The following is a 15,000-nucleotide window of genomic DNA, read 5'->3' on the forward strand; positions in this document are numbered from 1 at the left end:
GTGCGAGTCATTAGTAAGTGAACGATTGCTCTCGCGGCCGTTTCCACAGTCCGCTGTCAGAAAACCCCACAAGCAACTTTTGACAGGAGTGTCATGGGAAACATTTTTTATTTGAAACATCGCTTTACATACCATATTCAGATTTGTATCAACTGCTGGCATTCCGTGATGAAAAACAGTCTCACCGCGAGTTTATTTGAACAGCATTTTTTCATTACGTTGTAGATTTTGAGACAGGCATGCCACGGGCACCACGCAAATGACGTTATCCTACCTAGTGCCCCTTTAAATTACACTGAGCTGATGTGTTTATCCATAGCGATGGAAAGATATTTAGGTACAGCTGTGCTGCTTACAGAGCCCAGGGTGCCTTGCTCAAGGGCACTTCATCCATAGGTGTTCAGCCATGGATGTGATGGAAGAAGAGGTAAGAGGTAGAGGTTAGACACTGAAGTAAAAGAGTCTTTGGGCAACCAAAATGGTCACTATTCCTGTGTACGTTTTCCTGTCCTTGAGGAATACAATGAAGCTCATCCTGCTCTACAACTTCTAGTGCTTGAGTAGCACCTTGTCTTAAAATTGTGGCTCTTGCTGTGTGCAAAGAACACCTGGCGAAGGACAATGATTAGCTTACCTAGCTGAAGGGGATGGGTCTCTCCTGGGACGAAGTACAGGCCAAAGCACGTTTCAGTGACAGTGCTGTCTGTCTGAAGCATTTTGGGTATGCAACAGCCAAGTATAGCAATGTGCTTTTTAAGTGCAGTTCCATTTGCCATGAAATCAACGCACATGTTGCGTTCAAACTCATGTCATTCCATATTTGCAGCCATTGCGCAACACATGTCTGGCCTGATGACTGGACCGCACTTCTCCAACTTTCACAACAAGGACCCAAAATGTCCAATGTCGGCCATCTAAATACATGCAGAATTATTCTGTGCAAAGAACACAGCAAATTGACTGTGGCGAATATGGTTTGTTTTCGAGCCAGTTCCTTCGAGTTCTGTCACCTTTTTGAACTCCAGTATGCTAACAAGCCATGTGTCAGCTTGGGATGCACCAAAAGATTTTTTGTAAATGAATGGTAATTAATTTGAGCCATGAGGAATGAGAGAAATCTTTCTTCTTTTTGTACTGAAAAAAAATCTGGGTGAGCCCTTTCCACACATTTTTGATAACCTCATTGAGTGCATATAATATAAAAAGTAACGTTTGAATAAAATACAAATCTATATACATATATACTGAACAATTAAAGGGTATACTTATACTTCATTTGAAACTTGTTAGCATATTTTTATTGTCAGTAAGATGCAAACAAGAGAGGGGTGCATAAGCAAGTAGTAGACCCTGGCTAAGGATCCTTCAAAAGGATGCTCCCACAAACAAGACTATTGTATTATATTGATATGGATTGATTATGGATTTCAAAGTTAATCGCTCAGGTGTTGCATATAGCTGCCCAGTCCAGTGGAAAATATACACCAGTTAAGAATTCTGTATTGATGGAGAGGCAATGTCTGATGTGCACCATGCCTCACTTAAAATATTTCTCTGAAACCCTATGATCAAAAGCTATTGAAATTTATCCATCTCTAAAAGGTAACAAAACCATTTCTAAAAGTCTTTATGTTCTCAAATGCATGGTTAGGGAAAGCATCAATGAATGAAGACAGTTTAGCAGTTTAGCACTATTGTTTTACTCTTTTTATGGAGAGACTGCTAGTTTTGTTGAGGGAATAGCAACATTTCCGTTGAGTTGTTCTTGCAGTGGGATTGCCATGTCCAAAGCACCAATTAAGAACTTGGGCAGGTGTGTCTTCTGCAAGGGCGATCTAGGTGCAGCGGGCTGATGATGGACTGTCTTGATTGACAGGCACAGACTGCTGAGACCCTGCAGGTGATGTGCCTCAGGGCTGACCCCCTCTCTATGTAAGGCCAGACTCTGCTTAGAGGCCCACTCAGTGGGCTCCATTAACTTCAGTTTTTATTTTGTTTTTGTCACGGGAAACAAAATCGATCAAAGCAGCTGAAGCGATTGATCTATCATTCACATGACAAATCCTACCTTTCTGATTCCTCAGAAGCCTGACAGGGAAAAGTGAGAGCCTTTTGACCTCGATAGGATTTGATTTGACTACAGTTCTCTGAGAAATGAATCAATGCGCTCCTCCCGATAATGCCATTATTAATAGCGCATAGTGGTTAACCTTGACAAGGGCACACAGACCATTAGGCGTAGACGGACAGGCAATAGCCTAGAGCGGCAGAGAAAATATCTGCATGGAGACCAGAGTAAAAATACATTTACACTACAAAAAGCAGATAGGGTGATTGATGTTTCCTGGAAGCACACATTTAAATATTACGTTTACCACCTGGGTTATTGCAATGAGTCCGTGTCTGTTTTAAGTGAGGACAATATGCCAGCATCCTTGCCAAAGACTGGAATAGAACTACAGGAGCTAAACAGCAGATTTTTCAGAACAAATCCATTTACGGTAGAGGATTGCAAGATAATGTTGCGAACCTTAATACAGATCAAGTCAAACTTTGAGATTTACGATCACAACAAAGGTTAAAAATCAAGTCTGAAGAGTTCAACTGAACTTGTACTTGAACAACCCGACTTCACCTACAGAAAATAAAAACCCATCTGCATTTGAGACACTTTTATGATGGTAGTATTAAACATTTTACAGCTTTGATATAGCAATTGGATGTTATGTTGAAGTTATGAAGTTTGATACTGAGTTGTAGCGATGATGAGATGATCCTCCCCACAGCACACATGTGATATGCAACAATATGCAGAGGAAGGCTTAATCTAATGTGCTACAGAAGCCCTTAGGCAGCAATTAGCAACTAGAGTTATGGTGGAAACAGAAAGACTGACGTATAGATGGACAGATACTGAGAGAGAGAGAGAGAGAGAGAGAGAGAGAGAGAGAGAGAGAGAGAGAGAGAGAGAGAGAGAGAGAGAGAGAGAGAGAGAGAGAGAGAGAGAGAGAGAGAGAGAGGCAAAGACAGAGAGAAGAAAGAGAAAAGAGGGGGCACTGAACTGTGAAAAGTGGTTATTATTTTGCCACGGTCAGAGTTTTGCATCACGACCGTTCTCTTAAAGTAGAGCCTGTCAAGCGCACTCTCCTGCGCGCGCTCCTGCACGCACGCCCGCATGCACACACTAGCCTGAAGACCATAGTGACTTGTTCCCACACACATTGTTACTACCACTTCTGCTACTTCTCAAGAGGAGGTAAGAGCTGTCCAAAGCCTGTAGCAATACAAGGTTACTCCACACTTAGTGTAGGAGGTGGTTCACACAAGGCTTCAGCTTCACCTGACAATTGTTCTGGGAACTCTGCCCGGCTAGAATAAGATGCTATTTGGATGCTGAGCACTTGATGGTCTTGGGTTGGTTTTTTTGCCCTTGACAATGCCTTTTAAGTCAGCGTGTCTATGCTGGATAGGGCTTAGGGTTAGGGCTAGGTTTAAGGTTAGCAGGCCCTAGCGTGGCGCTAACGGTAGGGCACTCGTCTACTACGCGGCCGACGCGGGTTCAATTCCGGCTCGAGTCCTTTGCTGACCGATCCCCGTCTCTCTCTCCCAACTTGTTTCCTGTCACAATCTTCACTGTCCTATCTCATAAAAACAAAAACAAATAAAGCCTTAAAAAATACTTTTTTAAAAAAGGGTTTAAGATTAACATTAGGAGCATTAGGGTCAAAGGATTAGTTAGAGCCTTCCAGACACTGCTACCTGGACAGTGTCACTGGGAACCAAAAAAAACACCTCAGCGCTCCCGATTAGCTTGGCAACCCTGATATGGGAACCCTGTAGTAGCAGACTAAAGGGTGAAGGATGGGGGCATGTAGAGCACACGAAACAAACAAACCTCTTACAGTTACCAAAATACACACATACATTCTGAGTCACACAGACACACGTACACACACACACACACAAAATGTGCACAAACTCACCAACATGTACCGTGCACACGACACGCACGCGCACACACACACACACACACACACACACACACACACACACACACACACACACACACACACACACACACACACACACACACACACACACACACACACACACACACACACACACACACACACTAGTCGAACACACCCTTGAACACAGTCTGCAGGAGGCCAAGGCTGTTACGAACAGACCTCTCAATGACTCAAGTGCTGTGTCAGAGTAGAGACACCAGATTAAAAATCAAGACGAGCAGGCCAAAGGGGAAAAAAAAAGAAAAGAAAAGGGAGTGAAAATGTCAAAAAGTTCCCAGTCAAACTTAGTCAAGTCATCATCACCTCCGGACAGAGTGCTCTGCTCATACTGATGGCTCCGCTGGGACCACTGAAGGCAACTGGAGGGTCGCTAGACTTAACAGTATCTAGTGCAAGAGACAGATAGACCGATTTCTCTCCATAAGGACATTCATTCAGGACACGACCTTGGTCATTTTGGCCTTCCTCACACGTACACAGACAGACAACTCGTGCTCACACATACACACACACACACACACACACACACACACACACACACACACACACACACACACACACACTCACACACACACACACACACACACACACACACACACACACACACACACACACACATACACACACACACACACACACACACACACGCACACATATTCGTACTGGCACACAGACACATACACACACGCACGCACATGCACACGCATACACAGTATAAACACATGCGCGAGCGTATACGCACAAATTCTCTCTCTCCCTCTCTCACACTCACATACACATTAGCAGTAAGTGAGTGTGAACAGGTGGGGGAGAAGCGGGAGAGTGGAGAGCTTGGCCCATGCGGCCAGTGTTGGTTAGGCCCCATGCCAGGCTCCCACAGTACCAGGCCTGCAAAGGGCCCAGGGGGCCACACATCCGAGTCATCAGACTCTCTTTGCATAGTCACGGACCATCAGGCACATATTGTATACTCAAACACATGGACTAAAACACATTTACTCACTCGCACGCATGCACGCACACTCACATGGCGCATGCGCACACCTGCCATATTGCAAAGGTTGTCAAAGTAAAATTTTGTCTTGCAAATATCACTTAAGGGAACATCAGATGAAAAGAAATGTATAAGTATGGGAATAGCCTGGAAAAAAGTTGAAACAGCATGGATTGCCCCCTGCGTCTCTTCCTTTCTCTCTCACACACACACTTAAATATAAGCAGACGCACGCACGCACGCACGCACGCACGCACGCACGCACGCACGCACGCACGCACGCACGCACGCACGCACGCACGCACGCACGCACGCACGCACGCACGCACGCACGCACGCACACAGTAATCTGTGTGAATTTGGCAGGATCCAGGGTGGCAGGGCCGTGTGTTGACTCAACATGGTGGCTGCTGGGCCAGGCTGGAATGCTGGCGGGGGACACAAGTGATACGACCAGCCGGCCGGTCGGCATGCTTCTTTTCTTTTCCTTATTTCTCTTTCTCTCTCTCTTTCTTTCTTTCTTTCTTCCTTTCTTTCCAAAAATCTCCAAACTCCTCCCCTCTAGGTCTTGTTGCATCAGTTCAGCTTAACACTGACGCTTACTGTGCCTGGGGCGAGAATACTTGAAAACTGGGTGAGGGAGGGTTAGGAAGAGAGGGATACAGGGGCAGAGAGAAAGAGAGGGGTGTGTGTGTGTACAAAAAAACGTCTGACCCAAAACTAGGAGAGAAAAAGAAGGAGACAGAAACAAAGAGAGAGAGAGAGAGAGAGAGAGAGAGAGAGAGAGAGAGAGAGAGAGAGAGAGAGATAGAGAAAGAGAAAGTACCAAAAATGACTCACTGCAACCTTCGCTATGCAAATTTTAAGCCCATTACGCTGTGTGACTGAATGGCACTGATGAAGAGGCACATTTAGCCAAATTTAATATGGCCGCCACAATCCAGAGAAACTCTCCAGAGCAATGTTCCAACAAAAACCTCCATTCATTTCTAATTTGCTAGGGTAGAGCACAGGTGGGTCCTTGGACCAGGCGAATGAAAGGCAATCAAAAAGCACTATTTGCTGCCCACATATGAGGTGGAATGGCGCGATGAATAATTAAGTGTCGATTCAATAGAAATGGTCAGGAGCTGTATGGTGCTGCCTTTTTCTGTATGGATCATGACAGGGAGGGGGGAAAGGTAAGCATGCTTAGATGACCTTACGTTCCTCCAGGATGACGTGATGTTGGAGATACGGAGTGATGGATTATGGGAGGACACAGGCCCACAGGCTTTGGCCATGCCCCGGAGAAAGTCATTTGAAAGGTCCCCCGACCCAATTAGTCTGAGCAAATTAGCCTAAAAAAGGGTCGAAGGTGGTTGTAAATAAAGCGAAAGCATATTTGGTATCATTTGAAACGTTGTTTTCCTAGATTAGGAATATTTGGTGTCTATAGCGCAGATCTATTCAGAAACATGTTTGTACCTCTCTGTCGCCTTCCCTGGGGAGGACATGTTAAGTATTCATAGGTCTGACTTCAAATGACTGTGTGTCCCTACATATGTCAATGGCCACTTCTGACAACATTGGCGTCGGGGATACCAGGGTCATCTATAAAGTCATCTTTCATCAGAGTCTGTTGGCTTTGTACAGAGAGATATGAGGCCTGGCAATTCAAAAAAGTCTAATGTGCAGAGAAAATCACTGATCGTGAGGGATCCACGATGTATCGGCCAGATGTATCGGTATCTGCCCATATTTGACATTTCTCAACATATCGGACATCGGTCTGATGGGTAAAACTGGGCCGATGTTAACGCCAATGTTTTTTTTACGTATGTTACGGTTCTAAAAGATTGGACTTGACGGTGACTTTCAATGTTTGCCTTCTAATTTGTCTCTATTTTTTATCTAATTTTATCACGGATAATTTTATCACGGATAAAAAGTTTTTGGAAATAAGAGGACATTCAAAAATTATGTTTGTTTGTATCATTGTCATCTCTTTAAAAAAAGAAAAGAAAAACATCGGTATCGGTTAATATCGGTTATCGGCCAAAACGGCAATATCAATATCGGATATCGGTATCGGCCGAAATTTTTGACATCGTGCATCCCTACTGATCGTACATTTCCCTGGGATGAGTCCTGCTATTGTCTGACATATGGTGAAGGTATTACACCAGAAGAGTAGAGCAGAGTAGAGTCTCATCATTTTCAGCAATCAGGAAAGCATGAATCATTTGCCTGCAGACTGACAATGCAAGCAAGGCAGAGCAATACCTTGGATTAGATTGACCTCGATTTCCTGATAGCATATTATGTCTTTTCTGTCTCTTCTCCAAATCTCTTTCATGCAGGCACCTGCATGACACATATGTATAAGCTGGGCTAAACACAGGCAAAGCCATTGTATTCCTGGGAAAACAATATGAAAATATATTCTACATTTGCTGATAAGAAAATGCACTTTATTGCACACACTATTTAACACGTCCAGCTTTTTCATTTTACCACAATATGACGCTTTCTATTTGACAGATGGATGCAAGCCCCCCCCATCTACATTTTCAGTCGAACCACACAGAGAGAAATCAGGACTATTGGAAACATTTGTCTGAGATAAGACAAGGGGAAATTTAGTCAGATCATAGATGGGAGAAAGACTTCCGAATCGAATATCAAGTGGCTTCTGGATGGCTCTTCCTGTCCAAGTCAGTTGGTAAAAAAAAGATAACTCCCCATCTGAGCCGTGGCTAAGTGCTTGGGATGGCGGAACCCGATGGGAGATTACAGTCAGGCGGCAGCTATGACGTGGACAGTGTGTTGTTTGGACGGCTACTACGGCTCGGTATTTATTGAATAACGGCGCAGAGTATTTACATAGCTAGCTAGTGTTTGTTTCATCTGCCCAAGCCTGGCTCCGGGGGGATCTGATAATGGCTGGGGAGGGGGGGGGGACTTTCTGGCTGCTGGGAGGTGGGGTAGGGATTGATAGAGCTGGGGGTGGGAGTGAGGTGAGGTGGGGGGTGAGGGATGGAGATGGGTGTTGTTGGAATGGGGAAAGGGAGCGGCTAGCGACTGAGGAGGGACAAGAGAGCTCACCGAGCCAACTGAAGGTCACCTACTGTACTGTATCTTGTTGATGGCTGGCATGCTGCCTGCATTTGTGCTGTGAGGTGGAAAGAGGGGGATGGGAGGACGGAGATGGGGATGTTCGGTGAAGATATTGTTTACCCCTCAGTGTTTCCCGCAGATATCTTTTTGAGTCAATGTGGGAGATGGTCTTAGGGTATCAGAGACGTGATTGTACAGCAGAGCCTTTCAAATGATGACAGTTTCCTATAATGGAATGCAATACGACACACCCAAAATAAATAGCTCATACCTTTTTTTGAAAATCAGCTTTAGAATTTCAATGCAAGTCTTCATCTTTTCAGGTCAAGATGGCCACCTTATCTTCAAAGTGCTGTGGGAATCTCTGTCCATGTTTTGGTTCCAGGTAGGAAGAGAGACAATTACGTACGCAGGTGTGTGACAGGAATGGACAACCTAACGCTCCAAGAGCTACAAACCAGCATTGCAAATGTCTTTCAAGCATCAGTATTCAACTTATTCTCATCAACCCTCAAGCTAGCTAGAGAGGTTAATTGGTAATATCACCTCAATTAATTACAAAAACTGAATGATTGAAGGAATATGTTCAGACATGATGCCTTAGATACAGTATGCCTGTTCAGATCTGCCTCAAAATACAAGTTGGTCAGCAATTACTATACAGGTCTTGGTGCAAATTCTGCTGCAACAGATGTTATGATGGTCAGTACTAGTGTTCTAGTCTGTAAAGCCTGCACCAGTACCAGTTGCACAAACCAGCTACAGAATTTCACGAAATAACTGGCAAAAACGTAACGTACTGTATTCTACTCATATTATGGAGACTACTAAGTATTATAAGAGTAGGATACGTGTGTGGTTGAGGAGGAAGCTTGTGCTAGGTTAAGCTAGAGAATCTGAAGAAGACCAAAACATAACTCAGCCATGGAATAGAACACAACCGTAGATTTCAATTGTGTAGCTTCCTCATTGGGAAAAATATGTGCCCTTGTACTGTACATGTACTTGACCGGTGAATGTCTGGCCAAGGCTGGGTTGTGACGCTGATGGTGAGGGCTAGTCATCTGCTCTGTTTGTCCACTAATCCCCCTCGGTGAGAACTCGGTATGGGTGATCTGCGTTGTCTCAACACTCCTCCCGTGACCCCCTCTCCCTAAGCGGGCCATAATCACAACACAGAGTGCAGCACAATGCCCTGCTTACACCATGTCAAGGCCTTAGCATCCGGTCAAAGCAGACTGTTCTGTTTTCTCAAAACAACGTTGAGAGTTTTTTCAATGAAGTAAAATGAAACAATTGCTAAATCAATGTATTTTGTTTACTCTCATCTTAAATTAATTTTGCTTTTTGGATCACATATCCTATCTTTGTGAATATTTAGTCTCTGTAGACTTTGAAAAGTCACACAGGTCTTTTGATATCAAGAGTCTATGTTCTGGATAACTGTGGATGCGATTTGGATCTCAATTTCATAAGAGTTTCCAGATATCTTATTTTGGTCACACGTCACTGTAATGGGGCTTCAATTACAGTGTACTTATTCATAAGGTACAGTGGGATAACTGGTGTAAAAACATGTAACTACAATTGTAGTGCATGCTATTACATCATATACTTTATGTATCACTATGCACTTAAAGGGGTATGCCACTATTTTGGGGCTTAATACAGTTAAAATCGTTGGCCAGGGTTCATAAAGGTGGTAAAGTGTCTTATTTTTCATGTAAGCCGTTGTCGTGCTTTAAGACAAGTTAAAAGAGGGAGCATGTCGCTAAGCTAGTGAAAGTCAATGGATCCGTGTAGCATGCTACAATGCTACACGGATCCATTGACTTTCACTAGCTTAGCTTTACCACCTTTATAAACCCTGGCCAACGATTTTAACTGTATTAAGCCCCAAAATAGTGGCATACCCCTTTAACACAGTGACAATAATGATCACTTTGCCAAAGTGATGAACTCTTCCAAGGAGGCAAAGGGCTGAACTGAGGCCCAAAGCACCTTTTGGTATGTATATACACAAAAATACACATTGTGAGTACAACATAATAACATGTACTGTACATACATGTTATACAAGAGTCTACTGTACCCAATGAGTAAGTACAGTGTAATTAAAGCCTCCCAAAAAATTAAAGTGGTACCCCTATTTCTTAGATTTGATGCAACAAATCATTCCGCTATTTCTTCGGCAAAGGTTGGATTAAATTCACAACTTGCTCTACTCTACAGTAACAGTACAGTATAGCGGATTGTTATGTGGTGCATATTTCCACAGTAACTGGTATACAATCAGTAAGCGTTCCTTCAACCTCACACAGAGACCGTCGGAGGAATACAGTACTGTGGCTCTGCTACTGCTGCAGCTGCGAGTCTTGCCGAGGGGATTGTGGTGTCCATCTGGAGGATCTCTTTAACCCTGATGTGATCATCAGAGCTGACCTCATCCTAAACCACACGCAGGAGATGCCCTCTGGGAGGGAAGGGAAGGGGAACGTGACCAAATGCAGCTCTGGACTTGTTAGCTTCATGGGTGGGAGACAGCTTAAAGGAGAGGAAAAGTCCCACATGCACGTCGCACACGCACCCAAATGCAAACACGCATAAAGACACACATAGACACAGACACAGACGAAGACAAAGATGCAGATACAGACACAGCAAACACACACAGCACGCACACACACACAGCGTGCGCACGCACGCACGCACGCACACACACGCGCACGCACGCACGCACGCACACACGCACACACGCACACACACACACACACACACACACACACACACACACACACACACACACACACACACACACACACCATAGTACAAGACATACAAAGTTTGCAGTAGATTATATGCAAAAAGTCACTCCTTCTTCAACGCTTAGCTTTGCATATGGCTGCCAGTAAGCAAATCTTCAACTTAACTTAGCTTGAACACACCGAACAGATCAATAGCATAGATGTTGGCTTTCACCACATAGACAAGGAACAATGCAGGTATGCACTGTATTTTACAAACCAGCCCCTAGAAGAAGAAGGAGAAAGATGAAGACAAAAACAAAAAGACCAAGACCAAGACCAAGACCAAGACGAAGAAGAATCACTGTGAGTCCATCGAGCTTGGTTCACACATCATGACCCCTAAAGGATGAGGCATCTCCCCGTCCCTCTCAGAGAATCACATCACAGCTTCCTCAGTTTTCTAACTAACAAAACGGAGCATGACGAATCTTGTGATTTTGCTTGTTTTATCCTTCTTCTTCTCTCCTCCCCTTCTCCATGTCCAGTAACACTGTTCTTGACGCTGGCGTTATACGCATGACATGACCGTGTCATAACAGTGTCAAAATAGTGTCATGACACAGTCATGGACGAGTCATGAACATTATGTCAATGTCATAAACGTTTTTCGGTCATGACAAGTTTGGGCTGTCTTAACCGTAACCGAATGTCAATCACAACAGTCATAAAATGTGAATGACATTGACATAAGGTTTATGACACATCCATGACAGTGTTACAACTAGGGCTTTAACGATACAATCAACTCACGGTTCGATACACCCCACGATTTCACATAGCCTACATTATAAAATACATTCTGAATAAAAACTGTGATAATTTATAGGTAGAATAGGTTACAAGAGGCTACTCATATTTTTTTTAAAAGTTTAGGTAAAATAATGATAATGATTTGAAGCTTGGAAGCCCTATCACTTCATATCATGTGGTTGTTTTCTGGACTGCTGGGCAACAAAACTTTGAAAGGGTGTATCACGATACTGCCTCCTTGTATCGCAATACAGTATCCTAACTCTGTGTATCGCGATTTCTCGGTTCGATACAATATCGTTACAGCCCTAGATACAACACTGTTATGACACTGTCCTTTCATACACATAGACTCCGGCGTCCAGTTAAGCGTTACCCCATGCTCTCTCCTACCCTCCCGCACAGTCCGACCAAATCAAGATGACACTAAAGTGAAAATTCACTACAGGAAGTTCTCAAGGACCTGGGATGTACAGCACACATGGCCACTGGCCAGCCAGTGACTCCGGAGCGTTCCAGGTGGGTTGGTGTACAGGCATGAGAGCGTCTAACTAATGGGCCTACAAAGCCAACAAGGACAGGGCCCTCCTCTGTCATCATGGTTTATGGGTTTGCAATGACACAAGCTACACTTTCCATTCTTTCAACTCAACAGTCTTTTCGCTTGCAGTGACTATGCTACTGTGACATTACAACGCTATTGTAGTCAGTTGGTTGGTTTGTCGTTTTGTGGGAAACCTGGTTGTGTTTTGGTGGGTTTCCATGCGACAAAGGTCTGGACCTTTTTTACTGTTAGATTCTTAAAGAAAAATCGCACTGAACTCCGTGACTGACTAAGTGTGGTCTGCAATTTATGTGTCTCGTACTTTGAGCCTGTGTGCTTCACAGAGTGACATAGGCGGAATCCCATTTCTAATTTCTACCCCTACCCCTAAGCCTTCACCTTGCCCCTCCTCCCTTCAAACAGAGCAATAAGGAGTAGGGGTGGAAACGCGACCCCTACGAATTGAGACACCCCTTAAAAAATCACAGGATGACATTCACAGCATTCAAAACCAGTCCCTCTGTGGTTAAACCAACGATATTGCTTGTAATTGCTCGTAACAATTTTAAAAAGGAAAACGGTGTTGCACGACCCTTGCAATTCCTTCACAACTTCCATGCGTGGAGGACGTAAATGGTGATTTTCTTCATGGGCGTTTCATGGGGAAAATGACCATTACACATTGGGACAATGTTTAACATAGTACAAAGCAACAATTATTACAACAGCACATACGTAAACTATGCCGAAAAATACTTATACTGTATGTGTGTGCTTTTGTGGATGCCGCTTTTTAAAAAAGGCATTCACAATGCATTCGGGGAAATCGGTATTACCCCTCCGTTTCAAGTCTGCTTCTGGAAAGTCTCAGTTTGAAGGGGTAAAAAGCCCTTCCCCTTATCCCTATCCTTCTGTCTTAATGTGAATTGGGACACCACTACCTCTACACGTGAACGTGCAACACGAAGGGAAAGGGGAAAGGCGCAGTGCTAAGGGGTAAAATGGGATTCAGCCATAGTGGAGCACCAAGGTGTTCATGGTCATCGTCATTATTGATGACACAAGTGGGTGCATGCGACAGCAGCAAATTTCCTGCCCAATTAGGCATAAAGAGTTGTAGAAAGGCAGGCAGCACAGATACTACAATGGAGAGATGGAGGGGAGTAATATCTATGGTGAAATCGCTCTCGTTGACAGTGGATTTCTATGTCTGCTTTCATTTCAAATGACACATCCATTCCCCTTTTGTCTCCTGTTTTTGACCCTGCGGTGAAGGAAAATGGAAAATTCAAGCCTCGGCTGACGGAATACATACAGGAGTGAAGTATTCATAGTTTGCATTAAATTTGAATGTCCCATTTGTTATGATCTCCTGGGCTTTGTGCAATTTATATTCCCAGACCTTTTTCTCCTGGCTGTCAACATTTACCACTTCCGTGGACAAATACTTGACATACTACCCCATAATGTGACAATTCGATTTGCTTAAGGTCCTGAAATGTCGAAATGAATATGCCCCAATTGCTCTGAATGCCCTGAGTATAAAGTGGTCGTTGTTCTGGTTTAATTATACAAATGACAAGGGGACACGATGTAAACACAACTGACCAAATATAAATATATTTTATTCATTCATTTAATTAAAAATGCATTATTAATGTGCTGGAAATTGGGGTATAAGGCACAGAGGTTTGTTTAAAGGTCATGGGGCTTCTAGATAGGCGGAGGCATCCCTCTGTAAGATTTCCACGGTAACGGCACTTGGTCCTTTGGGGAGGGCAAACAAAGGGTTGGCATGGTGATAGTAAGTGACAGTTCCCCCACCAACCTGCAATCCTACTTCCTATCAGTATGTTCAGGTTTTCGCACCTCCATTTCACTGCAACACAATGACATGCGAGCACACGTACATGCACGCACACACACACACACACACAAACACGCACACATTCACACGCACACACTCACACGCACACACAATCGCACACATACACACGAGTCGCGAGCACACACAAGCGCACACACAAGCACGCACAAAAGTTGACAGCTTGCACCCTTTCCATTTAAATTCAGGGCACCATTGTCAAAGCTCTGTTGACAGCTACTGTGCTGTGCTACAACCACCTGCTGTTCTATACCCGTCTCGCCTCTGTGTAAAAAAAAGGCACCAGCTCCTCAGGTGTTCTCCAAGCTTGATACATGAATGAATCCTCTCTCTCTCTCTCTCTCTCTCTCTCTCTCTCTCTCTCTCTCTCTCTCTCTCTCTCTCTCTCTCTCTCTCTCTCTCTCCCTCTCTTTGTCTCCCTTTCCATGTTTCTCTCTCTCTCCCTCTCTTTGTCTCCCTTTCCATGTTTCTCTCTCTCTCCCTCTCTTTGTCCCCCTTTCCATGTTTTTCTCTCTCTCTCTCTCTCTCTCTCTCTCTCTCTCTCTCTCTCTCTCTCTCTCTCTCTCTCTCTCTCTCTCTCTCTCTCTCTCTCTCTCTCTCTCTCTCTCTCTCTCTCTCTCTCTCTCTCTCTCTCTCTCTCTCTCTCTCTCTCTCTCTCTCTCACTACTGGATGGTACTACTGTTTGAACACTTCACTCTGTTCACAGTCATTACCCCCAGCTGGGGAAACGGAGAAGTCCGAGCCTGGCAGGTGCTGCTGGTTAGCTGCTGTTGCACCCCGGAGGAAAGGAAAGGGTTAAAGCTACTGTCTGCAACCAATCAATCAAAACACAGGGCAGCCATCATATAAGACGGAGAGAGAGAGAGAGAGAGAGAGAGAGAGAGAGAGA

At 44.2% G+C, this 15,000-nt stretch overlaps 1 protein-coding gene across 1 annotated transcript in view; it reads right to left on the reverse strand.

The window, feature by feature from the left end:
• cog5 (component of oligomeric golgi complex 5) overlaps positions 1-15,000 on the reverse strand; it is a 183,832-nt gene that overhangs the window by 128,957 nt on the left and 39,875 nt on the right. The window lies entirely within an intron of this gene.

The sequence above is a fragment of the Engraulis encrasicolus genome, chromosome 15, assembly GCF_034702125.1.
Source record: "Engraulis encrasicolus isolate BLACKSEA-1 chromosome 15, IST_EnEncr_1.0, whole genome shotgun sequence".
NCBI lineage: Eukaryota > Metazoa > Chordata > Actinopteri > Clupeiformes > Engraulidae > Engraulis > Engraulis encrasicolus.